Source organism: Esox lucius, chromosome 2 (genome assembly GCF_011004845.1).
Source record: "Esox lucius isolate fEsoLuc1 chromosome 2, fEsoLuc1.pri, whole genome shotgun sequence".
Taxonomy (NCBI): Eukaryota; Metazoa; Chordata; class Actinopteri; order Esociformes; family Esocidae; genus Esox; species Esox lucius.
The window spans coordinates 29739704-29761587 of record NC_047570.1 but is presented as its reverse complement, the minus strand read 5'-3'; the positions used below and the strand labels follow the sequence as shown (position 1 = coordinate 29761587).

At 40.1% G+C, this 21884-nt stretch overlaps 1 protein-coding gene across 3 annotated transcripts in view; it reads left to right on the top strand.

Moving 5' to 3' along the window:
- cemip (cell migration inducing hyaluronidase 1) overlaps positions 1 to 21884 on the top strand; it is a 105539-nt gene that overhangs the window by 27322 nt on the left and 56333 nt on the right. Inside the window, exon 1 of one of the 3 annotated variants that reach the window (XM_034288069.1) lies at positions 16359 to 16378. The exons of the other annotated variants lie outside the window; for them this stretch is intronic. The gene's annotated coding sequence lies outside the window, so the exon portion shown is untranslated. Of the gene's footprint in view, positions 1 to 16358; positions 16379 to 21884 lie in introns of those variants that run through there. 3 annotated transcript variants of the gene reach the window in all.

Genomic DNA, 21884 nt, shown 5'->3' with positions numbered 1-21884 from the left:
ACACACACACACACACACACACACACATATATATACAATGTAGAGACACACTCCATACAACATACACACCTTACTGTTTCCTACCTGCCAAACAGGCTGCACAATTTACTGTTGTCATGTAGCGTGTGGATGACGTGTCATCTTAGGGTGTTTGTGGTATGTGGAGTCAGTCATTTGAGGGCCTTGCTTGCTCTGGTGGAGGAATTAAGGATGGACTGTACGATTCATGTCTAGGGCTGGTTTATCAGTTGGTTTTTTATTGTTAACTAAGCTAACAGCCAATCTTGTGTCTGAACTGTAAGTTGACAGGGTTGGAACTAACTACATGCTGATAAATTAATTCTAATGTGAACAAAAACATCTTAAAGCAAGAGCCTAAATATACTGCCATAGCAAATAGAATGTTTTTCAGGGCCAAAACTGGCTATATCCAATTAAGTGTGCTGTTCATTTGCATAAGATGAGACAAAGTAAATGGACCTGAAAACAAAGAACTGAAGAGGGCTTCAATACAGCCCTGGCAGAGCATCACCGGGGCAAATATTGTCAGGGATTTATGGCAGTTATTTTATATAAAGGATTTGCAACCAAATTCCAAAACCAAAACAAACCAAAAAATGGAGGACGCATATAACATAATCATATGGATATTACATGAAACGGCCAGAAAACCATTGATGCCCTGAAATATGGGGTCTATTTATAAAAGGTGTTGTCATACTTTAATGGTGAAACCAATCTGTACACAAACACCCTCAAATGAAATCTTCATATAAATACTTTAACATCATGGGAATTGTTTGAGTCCCCTCCAAACTCATTTGGATTATAGAGCCAAAAGCAGAAGAACACGATTTGGTGTCCCAATACTTATGGAGTGTACTGTAAATGCTTCCAGTGTGGTCATGCATTTTTCAGGAGATTTAGTGTAGTTTGGTTTTAATGTAGTCTGCCTATGGTGGTCCTTCCTGATAGCGAGGCCATGCTAACTGAGGTTTTTCCAGAAAATTGGGCAGTGACAGTGTTAGGTATTCTGCCGCTGTGTACTCTTTGTTTAGGGCAAGGTTGCATTCTGTTTTGGGTTGATTCTTTTATATTTTTTGATACTTTATATTTCTTTTTCATCACCTTATTTGGTTGGGTCTGTGTTGCTGTCCAGTCTCTTTCCTTGTTTTAATCTTTGTCATTCCACCTGTATACTAGGGTATTTCATCCCAGAGCCCTCTGATCACATCGTTTTGTTTTTTTAACCATCTACCTCATTTCCTCTCTCTGTTTGTTTCTCTCTCTCTCTCGCTAGGAATTTAATTCAATTCAAAGGGGGCTTTATTAGCATGAAGAACATTTTAATTTTCTCTTAAAAATATTCTCTTTCCCTCTCACTCTACTCCTCTCGCTTTCTCTCTCTCTCTCTCTCTCTCTTTCTCTCTCTCTCTCTCTCTCCCTCTATAACTCTGTCACACTAGCTCTCCCTTGCTCTTTTTTACTTCCCTCCCTGACTCTCCACCATATCACTCTGTCTGCTGCTCCTGCTGTTCCTTCTGCCAGGTTCGATGTTGTGATTTATGCAGTTTGACAGAAATGAAATGAACATTGGCTTCTCTTCAACGGTGCTCTTTTAAACGTATGAAGCAATTCTTGTCAAAACCGAAATGTTCCAAAACATTGGCTTGTCATCGCTGTGTTCACACACACACACACACACACACACACACACACACACACACAGACACACACATACAAACAAACTCACACACACATTAACATATGTACTGTATGTACATTCCATTCTAACCAAATTGCATCTCATCCCATTTCCCGTAATAGCAGAGACTGTGAATGCATCACTAAGTCTTTCATGCAGTATTTCTGGTTTTGGCAATGAGAGGGTTATCTAGAGTCAGACACAACAACATCAGAACAGATTCAGTCTTTCTGAGTGGTTATTTTCTTGATGTTAGACTTGCTCTATAACCTTGTGTTTAAAGGAATATTTCTCCAAATAGAAAAATGGTTTTGGACATTATCATTAAAAAGGGATTTGGTTTAATAGGGATTAGGACTTTCATTAGACTAGGCCAAACCTGCCAAAATAGTTTGCTTTTGGAGACATTGGTCTGATAAACACAACCAGAACATGGTTTATTATCTTACCTTGTCCAATGTCAACCTCTGAATAACATAAATTGTTTATTATCTTACCTTCCAGTCCAGTTTCTATCACTGAATATCAATGTCTCTCTGCTCTCCTACCAAAGAGGCACAACACTCCAACTAAAACTCTGAATGAGATTTGTATGTTACAACTGGAAAATGACATCAGACAAGACATTTTAATACGACATAGTTATAGATTTTGATGTCAAAACAAAATTTTGGTGGCAAGCCTGCATTATAGGGCTTTTGACATTTCAACTAGGGCTGCAACTAACAACTCTTTTGATAATCGATTAATCTTTCAATGATCGCTGATATGACTTTATTTGGGACTAAATGTTGTCTCTTGCTTTGAGTGCTCCGAACTTTTCCAAATACTGACAGCACCAGCGAATCTCTTGGAGGTGTGTTGTGCATTGGCTCACCACTGTCCAAAGTGGTTGGTAGTGATGTCGGGCAGGGTTACTACACTTTAGCGCCTCCTTGTTATGAGTCAGGCGCCTGCAAGCGAAACTGTAGCCATTGGCCAGATAATGCTCTCTCGTCCAAGCATGTCAGATTTGGAGGAGACTTCCTGGTTGAGCAAGCAGTGTGATAAGACGGCGAACGGCTTGACAGGATGTGCTTAGGAGGACACGTCCTAATTAACTTTCCAGTGCATGCTGGGATTTTCATCAACCCGGCATGACCAGAATCACAAACATGGCATCACGAAATTGAAAGGAAAAATTGGTAAAATCACAAAATCACAAAATATTGTTTTTCATTAATATTGTGACAAGTATTTTTGAAAGTGCATGCGCCACCTGACAGATTCTGTCAGAGACTCCAAGTAGATTGACAGACAGACAAATCATATGTTTCTTGCAGACAGCAATATTTGAAAAGACTGACAGCTGACATTTAGAGGCTGACATTTCTGTCTTTGAATGATGACCCAGTCACACAATTCTCTGTGTGGGTTGTTCGTTCTCTCTCTCTCTCTCTCACTCTCACTGTGTGTGGCACCCCAGTATGTCTATTATGAAAGCTACTGGCACAATTAACATTGTCTCAACAATGACCTGCTGGCAGAGGTGATTAAACGGTTCTATAGAGAGGAATCTCTTCTTCAGTCTCTCTACCTTCCATATCTTTTTCTTTTTTTTCTTTTACTACTTTACCCCTTTTTCTCCTCTCCTCCTCCCTTCTTGCATCTGCCTGATCTCTCTTGTGCTCTCTCCCCACATTTCTCCTGTAGAAAGAGGAACTAAAAGGTCATGTAAATGGACCCGCCCTCTCTTCCTCCTCCTCTCTCCCCTCTATTCCTCCTCTCTCTCCCCTCTATTCCTCCTCTCTCTCTCCCCTCTATTCCTCCACTCTCTCTCCCCTCTATTCCTCCACTCTCTCTCCCCTCTATTCCTCCTCTCTCTCTCCCCTCTATTCTTCCACTCTCTCTCCCCTCTATTCCTCCTCTCTCTCTCCCCTCTATTCCTCCACTCTCTCTCCCCTCTATTCCTCCTCTCTCTCTCCCCTCTATTCCTCCTCTCTCTCCATTCCTCCATCTCCTTCTCTGTAAGGTGAAGTCAGTGAGGCCTGTCTAAGAGGTGTTTGTCCAGTGAGTTGTGGGAGGCTGAAGACAGTCTTGACATTTTCATACACTCTGATGACTTTTCCGGAAAGCACTATAATGTTCCATCATGTTTCTCAGCTTCGACACCGTTAAGTGCCTGGGGAGAACGTTGGTAGATAACGTCTCAGTAATACAAATTTGTGTTCCAAATGCAACTTTGTTCCCTTCATTGGACACTTTATTTGATGAGGATCCATAGGGCTCTGGTCAAAAGTAATTGTCCATGAAGGAAATAGGGCCCCATTTGGGATATAGGTAAAGGTGTTGAAAATTATTATTTGAATCTTGTATGCACTGTGGTAAATGTCATTTGTAGGAATTGTATTTTTGAGTACAAAGTTAGTATGCAGTGAAGTAGCTTGTGATATATTGCAACTCCACCTGATTTTAGAATCAGCTTTAACTGTAAGATCATCATGAATAAGAGGACCTGGTAGCATGTCAGCACTCCTCTAAAGAAACTGTGTAGGTCTACAGGAGGTAGGTTATACCCAAGAGGTGATGTCCAAGAGGTCATGCCCCAGACATCAAGCCCCTAAGGTTATGCCCCAGAGGTTATGCTCCAGAGGTCATGCCCCAGGAGTTAAGCCCCTCAGGTCATGCCCGAGGGGTTATGCCACAGGTACTGCCCCAGAGGTACTGCCCCAGAGGTACTGCCCCAGAGGTACTGCCCCAGAGGTACTGCCCCAGAGGTAACACCCAAGAGGTAATGCTACAGTATGCAACATTTGTTTTGACAGAAAATTCTGGGACTTGCGGTGTCACCTTTTCTGGGAACTATAAAATAAGAATTGTGGATTATTTTAGGGTTGGAGATCTGAGTCAGGCTCACACAGGCTTTGTTCAGTGGTTTCATTATCCAAATACAATCCATTACATTATTCCAACTAAATTGCATCCAGTAGATGAATTATTCAGGATTTTCTCTGAAAAGAATAGAGAAAAGAAGGAACCAGTTTCCATTTTCACTGTGCTGTCCACATAAAGACACCTACTGTATAATCATCAGCCCTGGAAACATTTGAGGCCACTGAGTGGATCATTAAGACCACCTCAAAATTCCTTCAGGATTCAACAGTGTTAATTAGACTACAGTGCTGAGGAAATAGTTTTGTACAAATATAGGTTTCGAAAGGATTTCCAGCATTCTCAGGAACTCCCCCAACCCAACCCACGGCAGGCATCGTCAGCACCTTGTCAGAAAACCTTGGGGTCTCCGGAGAACCCTGATATATTGTACATTTCTAACGTTCTACATCCTACATTTCCCATGTAGGCAGCCTTCTGCCGGCGTGATTATTTGTTTCTGAAAAAGCCATTTGCCTGGAGTTTGAGTGGTGTGGCGGGGTGGCACGCCTGTTGTCGCGGCCTCTGAAGCTGAGGGTGTCGCCGCCATGCTGAAGTGCTTCTCACAGAAATGCTTATTCAGACACTATTTATTTTGAGTGTCTGTGTCACCTCAGTCATTTAAACATAATGTTCTACACATCCATCTAACCCTTGCTCCTTCCAGTTCGTTTCACATGAACATTTTAGACATTTAGCAGACATCTATCCAGAGCTCTGTAAATAAAAAGCATGAATCTCCCTGTCACTGCCTCCCTCTCACATTGAGACACCTCTCCCATCCATTTACAGATACACATCGTGCTTGAAAGGCATACACTCTTCATTAACACACTGCTGTAATTTGCAGGCCGAAATTTGATGGCATTTCAGTAGAGTGACTTGTTTAAAAATGAAGACCTACATTTTAAGTGTCCATACTTGAACCAATTTTAACTATTCTAAAATACATGAAAATAAAATGACAAAAAATAAAATCCCACTCCCTTAAAAGGCCCCAATGGTAGATTTTATCAGGCAGGTTTGCTATTTAGAAAGACTGATTATCACCTGTCGATGACGATGAAGTCTTCTTCTGCTATCAGGTCATTAAATGGTGCCTGTTCATTTTTGGACAAGGAAAATTAAGTGGAAAAATGTGGGACAATTTTTTTAAATTAAATAATTTAATAACTGCACATTTGCCAAACCAAAGGTTAATCCAGACCAATTTAATCCAGGACTGTTATACTTGCGTAGCTAAACACATGCTACCAAACTTGAATTGCCTGCATGACTCAAGACCAGCTCAATAACACCACCTCCAGTAGAAAACACACAGCTCAAACCTAATTACATCAGGAAGCCATGAGGGGTTAAAACAACAAGTCTGAGCTCAGAACATGAATAGGGATCATAAGTACTGCTGCAGAATGCAGGCTGTGAGGAAACACTGCTCTTTGGATTGCAATGGGAAAATGCACTGTCTAGACCAGCCCTGGGAAGCTAAAGTACAGTGATTCTCAAATATATTGACCCCGTTGGACTTTTCCACATTTTGTTGTGTTACAACTTGAAGTCAGAATGGATTTAATTATATTTGTTTGCCACTGATCAAAACAATGACAATCCATAATTTCCAAGTGAAAAATAAAAACTGCAAATTGTTCAAGTGATTACAAATACAATACAGAAATACAATATTTGAATATTTTTTAGTTAATGTTTGGTAGAGGCATCTTTGGCAGCAATTACAACCATTGATCTGTTTGGATATGTGTCTACAAGCTTCTGCACACAGCAGTTTTTGACGTTCTTGGCAAAATTGCTAAAGCTGCCACAAGTTGGATAAGGAACTTTGGTAAACAGCAGTTTTCAACTCTTTCCACTTAATCTCAGTTGGACTTAGATCTGGCCTTTGACTGAGCCAGTCCAGGAGTTTTTTTATTTTGAAGCTAGTCTAGTGTGGCTTTTTCTGTATGTTTGGGGTTATTGTCTTCCTGTAATCAGGTCTCTTGCAGCAGGTTTTCTCTTATCGATTTTGCCCTCAATTTTCACAAGATTTCCTGGCCCATCCCCATAGCCAGACACTCCATTTTGGAGGATGACCTGTTTCTAGAATCATTGGGCAATATTCTGTCCATTCCTTAATAACGGACTTCGCTGTGGTCCAGGGCAAATTCAATCCCTTGGAAATCTTCTGATATCCTACACCAGATTGATGCTTTTGAAGAACCTTATTTTCCGGATTAACTGCGTAGGTTCCTTTGTCTTCATGATCTACATTTTAGTTAGTAATTGAAATACCTTTATTGCACACATACTCCATTCAACTCACTAACTAAACACCTTCAAACACACATCTTCAAAAGGCATTTGTTGCACCACGGGTGTGTCACAGCAATCACTCATTTTCTGTTTCGTATTTCTAGTTCATTTACAACCCCGTTTCCAAAAAAGTTGGGATGCGGCATTAAATGCAAATGAAAACAGAATGCAATGATGTGCAAATCATTTATTCATATATTTAATAGAAAATAGTAAAAAGACCACATATCAAACATTGACACTGAAATATGTTATTGTTTATAATGCCAGAAACACGTTTCAAAAAGGTGATATCGGATTTCAGCTGCTCAACATTTTCGGGGTCTCCTTTGTTGTATTTTTCCTTTCATAATGCGACAAATATTTTCAATGGGTGACAGGTCTGGACTGCAGGCTGGCCAGTTTAGCTCCCAGACTCTTTTACAGTGAAGCCATGCTGTTGTAATACCTGCAGAATTTGATTTGGCATTGTCTTGCTGAAATAAGCAAGGCCTTCCCTGGAAATTTTTTTGTCTGGATGGCAGAATAGGTTGCTCCAAACTCTGTATATATTGTTTAGCTTTAATGGTGCCTTCACAGATGTGTAAGTCACCCATGCCATGTGCACTAATGCAACCCCATACCATCACAGATGCTGGCTTTTGAACTGTGCGCTGATAACCAGCTGGATGGTCCCTCTCCTCTTTAATCTTGAGGATGCGACATCAAGGATTTCCCAAAATAATTTCAAATTTAGTTTTGTCACGCTTGTTTTTATGTGGTTTCTCCTTTGCATGGTAGAGTTTTGACTTACGCATGGTAGAGCCTTTGACTTATGTTGCGTCCCTGCGTAAAACTTTTTTGGGAACGGGGTTGTAGAACAATTTGCAATTAAATACTTTTTTATGTTGATCAGTGGCAAACACTTTGAATTGATTACATTTGATTTCAAGTCCAAGGGGAAAAATACTTTTGAGAGCCTCTGTAGTGCATTTTACACTGTCTTCCACAAATAACACATGTATTAGCTCATATTCCTCATATAGCGCCAAAGGGCAATTCTAATTTTATGACCAAACTTTAAACATCTGGTGTTGGGCCTTGGTTGGAAAAAGAAGGGCTTTAATTCTGATGTGCATGCGTGAGAGAGAGAGACAGAGTGAGAGAGAGCGAGAGTCTGGCAGGTTCTGAAATGCTCTTGTGACGATGAATGGTAATGATGAGACAGTGTTCAGCACCTCTCTGTTGATTTATCTCTGAGCCACTCCAATAAAAACCTGCTGTAATCACAGAGAAGAGAAAGCGAGCATGCACACACACACACACACACACACACACACACACACACATGCACACACACACACACACACACCACACACACACACAGACACATACACACACCTTCAGAGGAATGACAAATGCCACCTTAACTGTGGGCCAGTGGAGAGTGGATTATTTATCCAGACACTGAAAAGTTAAAGGTTGAGTCTTTTCCCTTTCTCCCAGCCTGTCATCCATGTTGAACTCGTCTAATTTACTGTGAATAGAATTGACTGGCAACGTTGTCTGGCAAAAAGATCTGTGGGGGTGCATGTGTGTGTGTGTGTGTGTGTGTGATGGACAGCATGTTCCCCTTCAATCAGTCATTACCACAGAAAGGTTCACATTTACGCACTCTGGGTTTAAAATGTGGATGGAAGAAATACATTTTCAGTTTCAACTGTAGCCATGGAAATAAATAAGAGTCCAGAAACTATCCCCCATGTTGGCTCTGTGATACAGTTTGAGAGTGATTGAGCCTAACGGCTGTCATCGAAGTACCAATACGGTATAATTGTTTGCTTACTGTGAAAGGGTTCAGAGAAGGAACATCACAGAATGGGTTCTATTATTTAGTGCCTTGTGACTTGAACATTTGGTGTTAGCATTGCACCCTTTGAGAATCTAGCCAAACAAAATCTTCTGTTCTTCTTTTTACTGTCATTTTATTGTCAGTCTGATCATTGTTTCCTCTCACCTAGGGAATAAGAAATAGGAAAAACAAGATTATCTTTCATGAAATGAGGTAGTAAATATTTAAACATGACAGTACAATCATTGGGCGATTGTAGCTGAAGCTCTAACCACCCGCCTGCCAGACAGATGTGTTATTTTTGTTTTAGTAGGATTGTGTAGGTTTGATTAATGGCCTGTTTTTTCATTGTAATTAATTCCATTTGATTTAGGCTGCGTGTTTGTCTAATCCAGGTAAAAAATGTGGTAGGGTTTGGTACAAGGTTAAGTGGTACAGTAGGGTTAGGTACGGGGTTAAGTGGTAAGGTTCTGTACAGGGTTAAATGGTACAGTAGGGTTTGGTACAGTGTTAAGTTGTAAGGTTTGGTACAGTGTTATGTGGTAAAGTTTGGTATAGGGTTAAGTGGTAAGGTTGAGTATAGGGTTAAGTGGTAGGGTTTGATATGGGGTGAAGTGGTAGGGTTTGATATGGGGTGAAGTGGTAGGGTTTGATATGGGGTGAAGTGGTAGGGCTTGATATGGGGTGAAGTGGTAAAGTTTGGTATAGGGTTAAGTGGTAAAGTTTGGTATAGGGTTAAGTGGTAAGGTTTGGTACAGGGTTAAGTGGTAAAGTTTGGTATAGGGTTAAGTGGTAAGGTTTGATACGGGGTGAAGTGGTAAGGTTTTAGTACAGGGTTAAGTGGTAAGGTTTTAGTACAGGGTTAAGTGGTAAAGTTTGGTATAGGGTTAAGTGGTAAGGTTGGGTATAGGGTTAAGTGATATATGTGAGTGTGTGTGTGTGTGTGTGTGTGAGGAGGGATCACATGCAGATTACATGCTTCTCACCAATTTACATATTTGGCACACGACAGAGTACTACAAACTAACCGACCACCTAATACCTCACAAAGGCATGGTGTTTAAGCATCTGACCTGAAATTGAATTGTGTGTGTGTTGTGTGCAAGGTTGGGATTGTTACATAAACTTTTGATTCAAACTCAGTAATGTAACCCAGTTACTTTCAGCTACTTTTAGATTACTTTCATTTTAAAGTGAGTGTCGTCAGCAGCCAATGATAACCAATGTTATAGTCTATTAATGTTCCGAGGAAGATGCATCGGTAGAAGATTACAAAACCAAATTGTCTGTGGGTAGATATATTAACGCGTATTTTACCAGTAAAAAACTGAGAAAATTAGACAAACACTAATTCGGTCAATTGGTTTTGTGCTTCTACATTTGCGCGTATTCTGATCACACACACAACCTTAGTTTGAATGACAACTTGTTGAAGACAATAAAATAAGAAGATAAAATATGCAACAAATCATAATTATTTAGCCCACTTTTAATTAAAAAAGAATCTAAGAAGTAATCCTACTTTATTTTTCAAAAGTATCTATAATCCGATTACAATATTTTTGCTGGAAACATAATAATTTCGTATTTTTGGAATCCATTCCTTCCCAACCCCTATTAGTGTCTGTATGCGTGTGTGATGGAGAGTGTGTTGTAGTAGTGGTGGGGGTGGTGTTGTGTGTGTGTGTGTGTGTGTGTGTGCCCGTTTTGTTGATGAATGGCACATGGAGATGAGGTGAACTTATTAAAATACCAAATTGAGCTTTCGGGAAAAGTTCTCAACACCATGTGTCAGTGGCGCTCGGCAACATGTCAGCTCCAATTTATCAGACAACCTTACTTATTCATTTGTGGTTTAGTCTAGAAACTTTCAGATTGCAAAGGATAAAAAAAGCCTGGTGCATAATTTCTGTTCATTTCCCCCGCTAACATTTCTTGTTTTTCAATTTCCTTCAATTGCAGACTCTTAAATGTTGATCTCCTACTCAGTTGTTTCAAATTCATTCATCTTCATTTTTACATCAAGGCCTTTACACAGTTTCTCTCCACATTTTGTGGTGTTAATTTTGTGATTATGTCCTTAATGTCAATCAAGATATGTCTTATAATGCATCTCCTGCCTTAGGCATTCAGTTTCTTATCACACTGCTTTCTCATCCAGGATGTTTTGGCAGAACTTATACCCTTGGAAGCGAGCTCATCTCCAACTAACTACAATAATGATCTAGCATGCAGGACCTGGATCCACCACAAGGAGCCATTAAAGAGGGATAAATTATAGTAACCTGTTGAGACATTTGCACTACTCCTTGTGGGTCTTCTGGGTACAGTCAGTTTGCCTGAATCAGGATAATCATGGAATACTTGCTTGAAATGGTAAACCTCTGATAACCAAGACGACTGTATCCCAAGAAGCCCTGTTACCATTGCCCCACAAAAGCCACTGCTCTTGCCAAGCAAGGGAAACGACCACAACCCCATTTCCCAAAAAGTTGCGTGCTGTGTAAAATGTAAATCAAAACAGAATGCAATGATTTGCAGATCATACAAATCATATAAACCCTGTATTACCCTATAAACCCTATAACACTTTTCAAAAATGATGTGACAGAGCCAACAAAAGACTAGAAAAGTTGTGTAATGCTAAAAAACTAAACCCAACCCAACCTCTCTGGAATGATCGTTTAATATCTAATCATGTTGCAATTGACCTAATTAGTTGGGGGATATTCCACCAGGTTTCTTTTTTTTAGCCTTATACAACTTCTCCAGTCTTTTGTTGCCTCTGTCCCAACTATTTTGAAACATGTTGCTGGAGTCAAATTCAAAATGGGCTTGTATTTTTCCAAAAACAATAAAAATTTTCAGTTTCAACATTTGATATGTTGTCTTTGGACTATTGTACTTCAAGGTCTCAGAGTAAGTGACGTGACTGATTGAAATGCTATCTGCGTCAACCGCAGGCGCTAACTGATTAATCATTTCACACCCGTTACACAATGAAACCGCTGCCTTGCGGGGTAATATCTTAGACCACTGCACCATTACAATAGATATTTATTTAATTCAATAAATAACAAATCAGGGCATAGATTGGCAAGATTGCTGAGAAGGCTAGTAGTAGGTCGACTGTTGATAGAGTACAGTTCTGCAGTGATTGCACCTTACAGCTGACTTTAGAAAAGCATTTGTGGTTTGATTGGTGTCTGGTTGGCTGAGCGTCATAGTGGGGGGAGTTTGAGTTGGAGTTCATACTCTATTCTTCAGTTCAACCCTAACGATTACTCCCTTTCCTGTCCTTCTTCTCCTCATCTTCACACATTTCTACCACTTCTGCAACATCTAAATTTTTATCTTTCATTCCTCCCTCCTTCTTTCCCACAATCCCTGTCTTTCTCCCACTGAACTCAACTCCAAAGCCAGAACAGCAAAGCTGTGAGAGTGACTGGTTTGAATTTTGCTCACCAATTGCTTACAAATCATATTCACAATACCCTGTTAGGGTTCTCTAGGCCCAGTGAGGCTAATGAGTGAGGACTGACTCCCTAGTGGGCTGCTGACAGATTCACAAGAACAATAACCGTTTTTAGCCAAAGGGTAACGTTTTTAGCCAAAGGGTAAAATTTTTAGCCAAAGGGTAACGTTTTTAGCCACGGAAACATTGACCTTTATCTGCATGCAGACAGTTGTACAATGCTTCGTGCAACTTCGGGATAATTATGGTATGGCTCCTCTCTTCTGGCTTCGATAGCCTTGAAGATGCAGATCTTAATGTTTTCTAAACAATGAACTTATTGTTCTCCAATAACTGTTAATTTGAATCCTTGGTTATATAATATGTGAATCTTAGGTATGTCTGTTAATGAATCAATCATTGTAAGGTCAATTCTGATGTGGTTTTGGAAATACATCTCTATCTAGTAAGTCAAGTAAGAATCTCTGTGGAGAATGCTATTGTTGGCTTTATCTGGATTTGTCGATAAACATCATCTGACAATTCACTTTCTGACTCTTACTACATAATCGACTTAAAACAGCTTCCATATCTTATCACTTTCATTGTGTAATCTTTGCACAGGGCAATGTTTGCTTTCTTTCTTGCGCTCTCTCTCTCTCTCTCTCTCTCTCTCTCTCTCTCTCTCTCTCTCTCTCTCTCTCTCTCTCTCTCTTTGCATTACGTTTGTCACTTCTAGAATCTTTTTACTGATGTATCAGGCATCAGAATAGCTGATGAGAGAAATTATGATGGAAGAGAACAACATGTTGACTGCTGGAAAGAAAGGAAGGCAAAGGAGGTTTAGAAATGTAACATCTCCATCAGCAATATGTCAAAATGATGTGGGTAATGTTATCAATGGAGTAGAAATCCATAACATGTGATGCAGCAAATTGTCTTGTTTCAATGTTTTTGTTGCTTTTGTTGCATGCATAACTCACTCTGTTAGAGTAAGTTCTAATTTTTTTAGGCTGATAACACTGGCATTTGCAATATTCTTACAACAGATGTTGGAGGATTTTCAGGCAGAACATCAGTGTTATGCCCGACAATGGACATTATTTCTGTTGGGTATGTGAATTAGAAATATTTAGTATGTAAATTATATGTAGCCTACTATGTAAATCATTTTTGAGTAATTCGTCATTTATGTTTCGCTGGCCTGAACAGTCTTGATAGAAATGTGATTTTCATAGTTTTTTGTTTGTTTTTGTCATGCTCAGATGTTCTTTGGCAATCAGATGACATCCTTGTTTTTGTGCAATGCTTAAGGGTCGCCTCTGAGTGCAATCTGACACCACACGCTCATCTTGCAATATCGGAGTGTATTTTTGTACCGATTGTTTAATCTGTGAAAAGATGTTTGTATGCTGTGAAGATGCAACCCAGTTAGCGTAGCTGTTGAATAAAAGAGAGCTTACACAACACAGATACTCTGTTACAAAGCTGTCCACAAAATACTTCTGGACAGTATATTCTAATTACATAAGTATGTCATTCTGTAGACAACTAGCATCCTAGCCCAGACCAGACCTACCTGAGAAATATGAACGGAACTCATTGTCCATCATGCAACTGATTATATTTAACAAAGTCTTTTAAATTTAAGCAGAGACTTCGTATGTGGGTTAACTCTGAAGGGAAGTTGAATGGTGTATTCCACCCTTTCCATGAACATCATAACATATTCTCCTTACTCTTTTTCTCTCTCCTCGTGCTAAAATTAGAGGCTCACTTATAGAGAACTTTTAACAGAATGCTTTGTTGTCAGTTATCTGTCTGACCGAGGCTGTGTGAAACTTTAGATGGCGTGTGTCAGCAATAAAATGAGACATGCATATACAGCAGAATCATTAGTGAAAGTCACAGAGGTGCATGCTCAGTGAAATTGGTATGGGCGTGAAATGGGTGTCCGCGTGTGTGTGGGTTGGGGGGGGAGGGGGGGGATGTGGGAGTGTGAGTGTGCATGCGTGGAAACTAAGTATCAGAGTTCCATTTGAAATCATTTCAATTTCCCTTAGAATCCAATGTTTTTAACAATGGAGATCAATATGTATGGATTTATGTTTAAAGTTTAGGAACGGATTAAAACCAAAAAGATGGTAACTGGCAACACATACTACAGTGGGGAGAACAAGTATTTGATACACTGCCGATTTTGCAGGTTTTCCCACTTACAAAAGCATGTAGAAGTTATAATTTTTATCATAGGTACTCTTCAACTGTGAGTGACAGAATCTAAAACAAAAATCCAGAAAAACACATTGTATGATTTAAGTAATTAATTTGCATTTTATTGCATGACATAAGTATTTGATACATCAGAAAAGCAGAACTTAATATTTGGTACAGAAACTTTCATTTGCAATTACAGAGATCATAAGTTTCCTGTAGTTCTTGACCAGGTTTGCACACACTGCAGCAGGGATTTTGGCCCACTCCTCCATACAGACCTTCTCCAGATCCTTCAGGTTTCGGGGCTGTCGCTGGGCAATATGGACTTTCAGCTCCCTCCAAAGATTTTCTATTGGGTTCAGGTCTGGAGACTGGCTAGACCACTTCAGTATTTTGAGATGCTTCTTACGGAGCCACTCCTTAGTTGCCCTGGCTGTGTGTTTCAGGTCGATGTCATGCTGGAAGACCCAGTTACGACCCATCTTCAATGCTCTTACTGAGGGAAGGAGGTTGTTGGCCAAGATCTCGCGATACATGGCCCCATCCATCCTCCCCTCAATACGGTGCAGTCGTCCTGTCCCCTTTGCAGAAAAGCATCCCCAATAATGATGTTTCCACCTCAATGATTCACGGTTGGCATGGTGTTCTTGGGGTTGTACTCATTCTTCTTCTTCCTCCAAACAAGGCGAGTGGAGTTTAGACCAAAAAGCTCTATTTTTGTCTCATCAGACCACATGACCTTCTTCCATTCCTCCTCTGGATCATCCAGATGGTCATTGGCAAACTTCAGACGGGCCTGGACATGTGCTGGGTTGAGCAGGGTTACCTTGCGTGCGCTGCAGGATTTTCTTTGAGACTGTGGTCCCAGCTCTCTTCAGGTCATTGCCCAGGTCCTGCCGTGTAGTTCTGGGCTGATCCCTCACTTTCCTCATGATCATTGATGCCCCACGAGGTGAGATCTTGCACAGAGCCCCAGACCGAGGGAGATTTACTGTAATCTTGAACTTCTTTCATTTTCTAATAATTGCGCCAACAGTTGTTGCCTTCTCACTAAGCTGCTTGCCTATTGTCCTGTAGCCCATCCCAGCCTTGTGCAGGTCTACAATTTTATCCCTGATGTCCTTACACAGCTCTCTGGTCTTGGCCATTGTGGAGATCGGAGTCTGTTTGATTGAGTGTGTGGACAGGTGTTTTTTATACAAGTAACGAGTTCAAACAGGTGCAGTTAATACAGGTAATGAGTGGAGAACAGAGATCTTCTTAAAGAAAAACTAACAGGTCTGTGAGAGACAGAATTCTTACTGGTTGGTAGGTGATCAAATACTTATGTCATGCAATAAAATGCAAACAAATTATTTGAAAATCATACAGTGTGATTTTCTGTATTTTTTTCTCTCACAGTTGAAGTGTACCTATGAAAAAAATGACAGACCTCCTCATGCTTTGTAAGTAATAAAACCTGCATAATCGGCAGTGTATCAAAAACTTGTTCTCCCCACTGTAGTTTGTCGTACACTGGGATTTAACATGTGGGCTTTTGAGTCTGACTGTCTAACAGTTCACCCTCCGTCCTCAGCCACAATGGCCTAGCAAGTTAAATGAAGACATTTTCCCATTTGGACAAATGTCAAATTTTGAAGTTGATTCTGTGAGAGGTTTGGTGTGTTAATGTGTGTGTGTGTGTGTGTGTGTGTGTTAGTGTGTTGCGGTTAGGTGAGTCCAAGTGTGTTTAGGGAATTTAGATGGACAGTGAAATGTGAGTTTGTGTTTCTGTGGGCAGAGAGGATTGTGGGTGGGGGAAAAAAAGACACTCATTAACAGACAGGAAAAATAAGTATATGGGGAGGTGGTGTGTTGTCTGTGTTTAGACCTGATTGCTACACTGCACAAGAACTCTCCTCTTTCGGATTATCATCGGGCCAGGTTTGCTGGGTTAATAAGGATTACAAAAAAAGTAACTATAATAAGTTATGTTACCAGCGAAATAATGTATTACAGATACTTTTGATTTGTATGATGTGTCAGATTGCACTGAAATGTAAGATTTCTTCTTGGTTTGCATTTAAATGAAAAAGAATGTGAAGTGAGCATTTCTGGGAACGTTTAACAATGTTGGCGGTTGTGTTGCAAAACATCAGACAACTGCAAATGTAGTCTACCGCGAAAAGCTACGGATATCTTGGTCTTTATGTACAATGATGTGAATGCCTTTTCCCAGAAAGTACCCTCTTATTTTATGTTTTGAAACAATAAAAAACACAAGTCAGAACAGCCTAATATATCCTTAGATTTTGGGTTATGTTCAGGTAAGAAGTAAAATTATTGGAGATCAATGGTTATTCAACTTGAATTAATGAAAATCTAAGGCCCCTTGAACAGATGTAGCCCACTCATTATATTTACGCAGAATTGGTTTAGAAACTGAAATTATTTAGACACCTTGACTTTCTCCACATGTTGTGTCATAGACTCAATTCATAATTGTTTGAATGAATTTGTTTGTCATCAATCTACACACAAAACACCACAATGACATAGCAAAAAAATGAATTGGGCCAATTTATTGAAAATGAAATTTCTCATGTGAATAAGTATTTAAACCCTTTATTCCGCAATTTGTGGAAGCACCTTGGGAAGTGAGCACAGATGCGAGTCTTCTTGGGTATGCATGTAACAGCTTTGCACACCTGAAATTGAGCAGTTTCTCCCATTCTTTGCTGAAAATCCTCTCCAGCTTTGTCAGATTTCAAGCATTGGTGAACTGCGTTCTTCAGGTCTCTCCGCACTGTTCAGCAGGTTTTAAGACTTTGGCTGGACCACTCAAGGACAGTCACAGATTTGTCTGAAAGCCACTCCAGTATTGTCTTGGTTGTGTCCTTCAGGTCGTTGATGGTCTGGAAGATGAATCCTCGCCCCAGTCTGAGGCCTTGTGTGCTCTGGATCATGTTTTCTTCAAGGACCTTTGTATATTGCTTCGTTCATCCTTTCCTCAATGCTGACCAGTCTCCCAGTCCCTGCTGCTGCATATATGTCGTTCTTGGTATTCAGGCCTAATAATTTGTTTATGGTCCCATCCGCCCAGATCATCTTTTTTTCTCATGCTCTTAAAGTCCTTCAGGCGGTATGTCATTTGCCTTTTACTCAGGAGTGGCTTTCATCAAGCCACTCTACCATAAATGCCTGATTAATGGAGTGCTTCAGAGATGGTTGTACATCTTGCAGGTTCTCATCTCTGCAGAGTAACTCTGACACTCTGTTAGGCTGACCATTGGGTTCTTGGTCGCCTCCCTGATCAAGGAGTTTCTTGCCCGATCACTTAGTTTGTCTGGATGGCCAGCTCTAGGAAAAGCCTTGGTGGTTCCAGACTTCTTTCATTTTAGAATAATGGAGCCCAGTGTGCCCCTGGGAAGTTTCAAAAGTTTAGCAATTTTTTTTATTGCGTTCATTGGACGTCATGGCTTGGTTTTGCTTCTGGAACACTGTGAAGTTAGGGGACCTTATAATGACAGGTGTGCGCCTTTCTAAATCATGTCTGATCAATCAAAGTTCCCAAAGATGGACTCATGTTTTATTAACATCTCTAGGAAAGTCAAAGGACACAGGATGCATCTGAGCTCAATTTAGAATGCCATAGTAAAGGGTCTGGATTCTTATTTACAATGGCAATTTCAGTTTTCCTAATATTCTAAAAACATGTTTTCGCTTTTTCATTTTTGGTGTTGTGTGTAAATTTGAGTAAATTGTTAAATGAGTTAAGTCCAAAATACAACAAAATGTGGAGAAAATGAAAGCATCTGAATACAACCAACAAGGTAGAATACAAAATCAATCTTTGGCCAAGAATGTAAACTCTAATGTTGATTGATCCAGAAACAGGTGTTGTTCAATTGGTTATATTCCTATCTGTCTTCTAAAGTCTCTTAATATGAAAGTAATCAGATTACATTACTGAGTTTGGCTAATCCACAAGTTACAGTACTTATTAAAATTTTTGACAGGTGACTAAAAAGTAGCCTAACCAACCCTGCATCAGACACAGCAAGGTTATCTACAACACCAAAACCATAGGCAGTCATCATTCTGTCTTTCTCTCTCTTTCTCTCTCACTCTCTTTTAGTCTCACCCTCCCTCTTTCTTCAGTGTATCTGATGAGCGTAAGAACCACTGCTGTGAGTGGGCATCAGGAGAGAACTCCTTAATTGAAAAAAGTAATTAAACAAGTCATTAGTCAGTTGTTTATATATCGCTTTAGACAGCATGGGACGCTTGTCGTTCTGCTAAGTCAGCCAGAAAAGAATCCACATATTGCAGAAGTAGCTAGTTAAACAAGGTAGCAGGTGAGTGTCTGTCTGTGTGTGTGTGTGTGTGTGTGTGTGTGTGTGTGTCTGTGTGTATATGTGTGTTTTTCAAAGGGTTTTGGATTCAATAGGAACTGAATGATACTGCACTGAACAATCCTTTAAAGAGTGATTATGGTTTCCCAGGCGATGTGACACACAAAGTTTGGATCAATCCAGACCCTCCAAATGTGAGCAAACGCCCCAAAGGCTAAATAATAATGACCACCTTATTCTGGGAAACATTTAGGCCACAGAGACCACAAATATAGAAAGGTCTACGCATGGCTTACCAAACCCAAAATCGCCTCTCCATCTATGCATGCCCATTTTGGAGACAAGATTCAAATCCTGAAATCATGTGCATCAGACTCCAATTTTTTTAGACCACTCAACCATTTTGACAAAACACTGTCACACCAGAGTCTTAAGAAACACAGGAGGAGAGGAAGAAGAGGTAAGGGCAATTTGGGGAGGCATCCAGCGAGTAGCATGCAGGTGTTTGACCCATCACCAGTCAACCTGTCCTTAGTCAGGTTCCCTGAAGTCCTCGAGGCTGTGCTCAACAAGGGACTTTAATTTGGCCCTACACCAAGAACCGAACCTATACACACCAGGCTAGAACTCTTCAAGTTCTTTCATTATGTTGAGCTGAAACATTTATTTCAGAAGGACATAACTATTTTATCCCTTTTTGTGCATAATACTAATGAAAGTAGTGTTTCAGTTTTTACAATCTAAGAGCACATTTTGTGCCCCTGTAAGCAACACTGCTACGAAGCATCAATGAACAAAGCAGTGCCATGTGTAGAAAGTACCCTAAATCACCAGTTGCTAGACATGTTCAGGCTAATCACCCTTCAAGTCGTCTTAGTGATTTCTGCACTATTAATTATGTTTTTCAAGCCACAGATGCCATAATGTAGAATGCCTCCTGCAGTGAGAAGCCCGATGGATATTAATCTAAGAACTCTACATCCTCAGAGTTCTAACGACCAACTTGACTTGATTTCTAGATTTTTCTTATGGAATGTCAACTGCGATATCACTTCCTCTTCTCTGTTTCCAATCATCCTGGCTCACTGTGTCTTGAACTTTAGTGATCTCATTGTCAGATTACTCCTGTTTAACTGATGCCTTCATGTAATCCCTCCAAATGTCAGTAATACTTTGTACTGCCAAATTTGTAATTGTTTTTCTTGAAAGTACCTATTAACTATGTAGATGCTGGTATGAAATTGTCTCATTACATTCGCCATTGTTATTATTTATAGGTTCTGAATGCAAGAGCTATTCTTGCTTCTTTCCCTTTTTCTACAATTTGTATGTTGTTCAATACAAATTGTAGCTCTTTCAAATGTTGGATAGAACTGAATGCTACTAGTATATAGTAGAGGTGAGTTATGGTTGTCTGCTAACATAATCTGTCAACTGAACTCTGTATTAGACCCCTAACTTTAACACTTAATCTGTTTAAGTGGAACACCTGATTAGTCAGCCCAAAGTCTAGGCTCTTTTGTAATTTAGTCCAGGGACTGAATATTTTAATCATCTGTAGAATGTTGATGTATGGTCATCTTCACCCTGTGCATGTAAAGCCATTTATTATGATCTGAAATTCTAAATTCACCCTAAATCTGCACATTAACACCAAGACCCTTGATTCTGGAATTTATGGGCATCCTCATGCTCTGCAATGAAAATAGAGTAGATTCATGGAAGATATTTATTTGGATTTTACAGCATGTGGGAGTTTTACTGACTCAAACATACTCTCTGTACGTGCTGGTGGCAGAACTGCCCTAAAGGCAGAAATGTATGTGATTGGTTGACTTCCAAACAGGTTCAATGATCTGAGAGGGCCTTAGTGCTTTACATAGCATAAACCATAAACTTAACTTTATTAAATGTAAACTTAAATTTACTGACTTCAGAGTTGGGGCGTAAGCTCACTCCTCTCCACTGAGTCAGCCAATCACATTAGTTGCATCTTTTAGGAGCTAAAACTTCTAGCTCCCACCTGGTTGACCAGTAATGTGTTAGAGTTCAGGGAGTGGGAGTTCAGACTTGGCCCTGTAGAAACACGAGCAGGAACACCTGTAGGAACATTTTCATCTGATTACTTGTTGAACACACATATATAAACACAACCTTTTTGTTTTTCCTATCCTTTCAGTTCGAGTCCAGAAAAATAGAAGTCCACGTTCCCTATCAAATCCCTGGTGTGTGTTTTGGCTTAAATTTGTTTTATATTTTAAGCCCTTCCCAAACCCTAAACCTATCCTTAACCTTTTAAAATGAATACGCAACCCTATCCGCAAACATTCAGAGAGAGTACCTAACCCAAACATTAGCCTTAATACCTAACCTTAGCTTCAATACTTAAGGATAACCATGCTTGTGCAGGGGCCATGCTAATCTTCCCTGCATAGCGTTTATTACATCACTCCATTTCACATACTGTACAGTTGCTTTCAAAATTATTCACCCTACTTTGACCTTTCCAGATTTTATTGTGTTACAACATGGATTGGCACATCCGGACACAGTTGCTGAAGCTCTGTCAAGTTGGATGGGGACCTTATGTGAACAGCAATTTTCAAACTATTCCACATATTCTTAATTGGATTGAGGTGTGGGCTTTGACTGGGCCTGCCCAGGACATTGACCTTTTTGTTTTGATATAAAAGTTGTTTTCTTTTTGCCACTCTCCCATGAAGGCCACTTTGATGGAGCACCCAGGCTTCTGTTGCTGTATGCACAGAATGTCTCCCAGAATGTTTCCTCGTCTTCGTGAAGTTGTCCTTGGAATTGAACCAACACAGGTGTATTTAACCAGAGGTCGTGTGAAACACCTTAATAGTTGCACACAGGTGAACTTTTATTACACAACTTTGGTTGTACCTCGTCTCATTCAGGCCTCCAACTGACTAAATGTGCTTTTGGTTTGTATGGCCATTCTTGATAAACCTTAGTCATCTGTGAAAAGACCAGACGCGCGACTGTTTCTAGGATACTGGGACTGGGACGCGTGGCACGCCTGTCAGTGATGGCCAGTTAGTTGGGTTAGTACTTCAGTCAGGCAGTAAATGAATACCCTGCTGCTGCAGATAGATATACAGT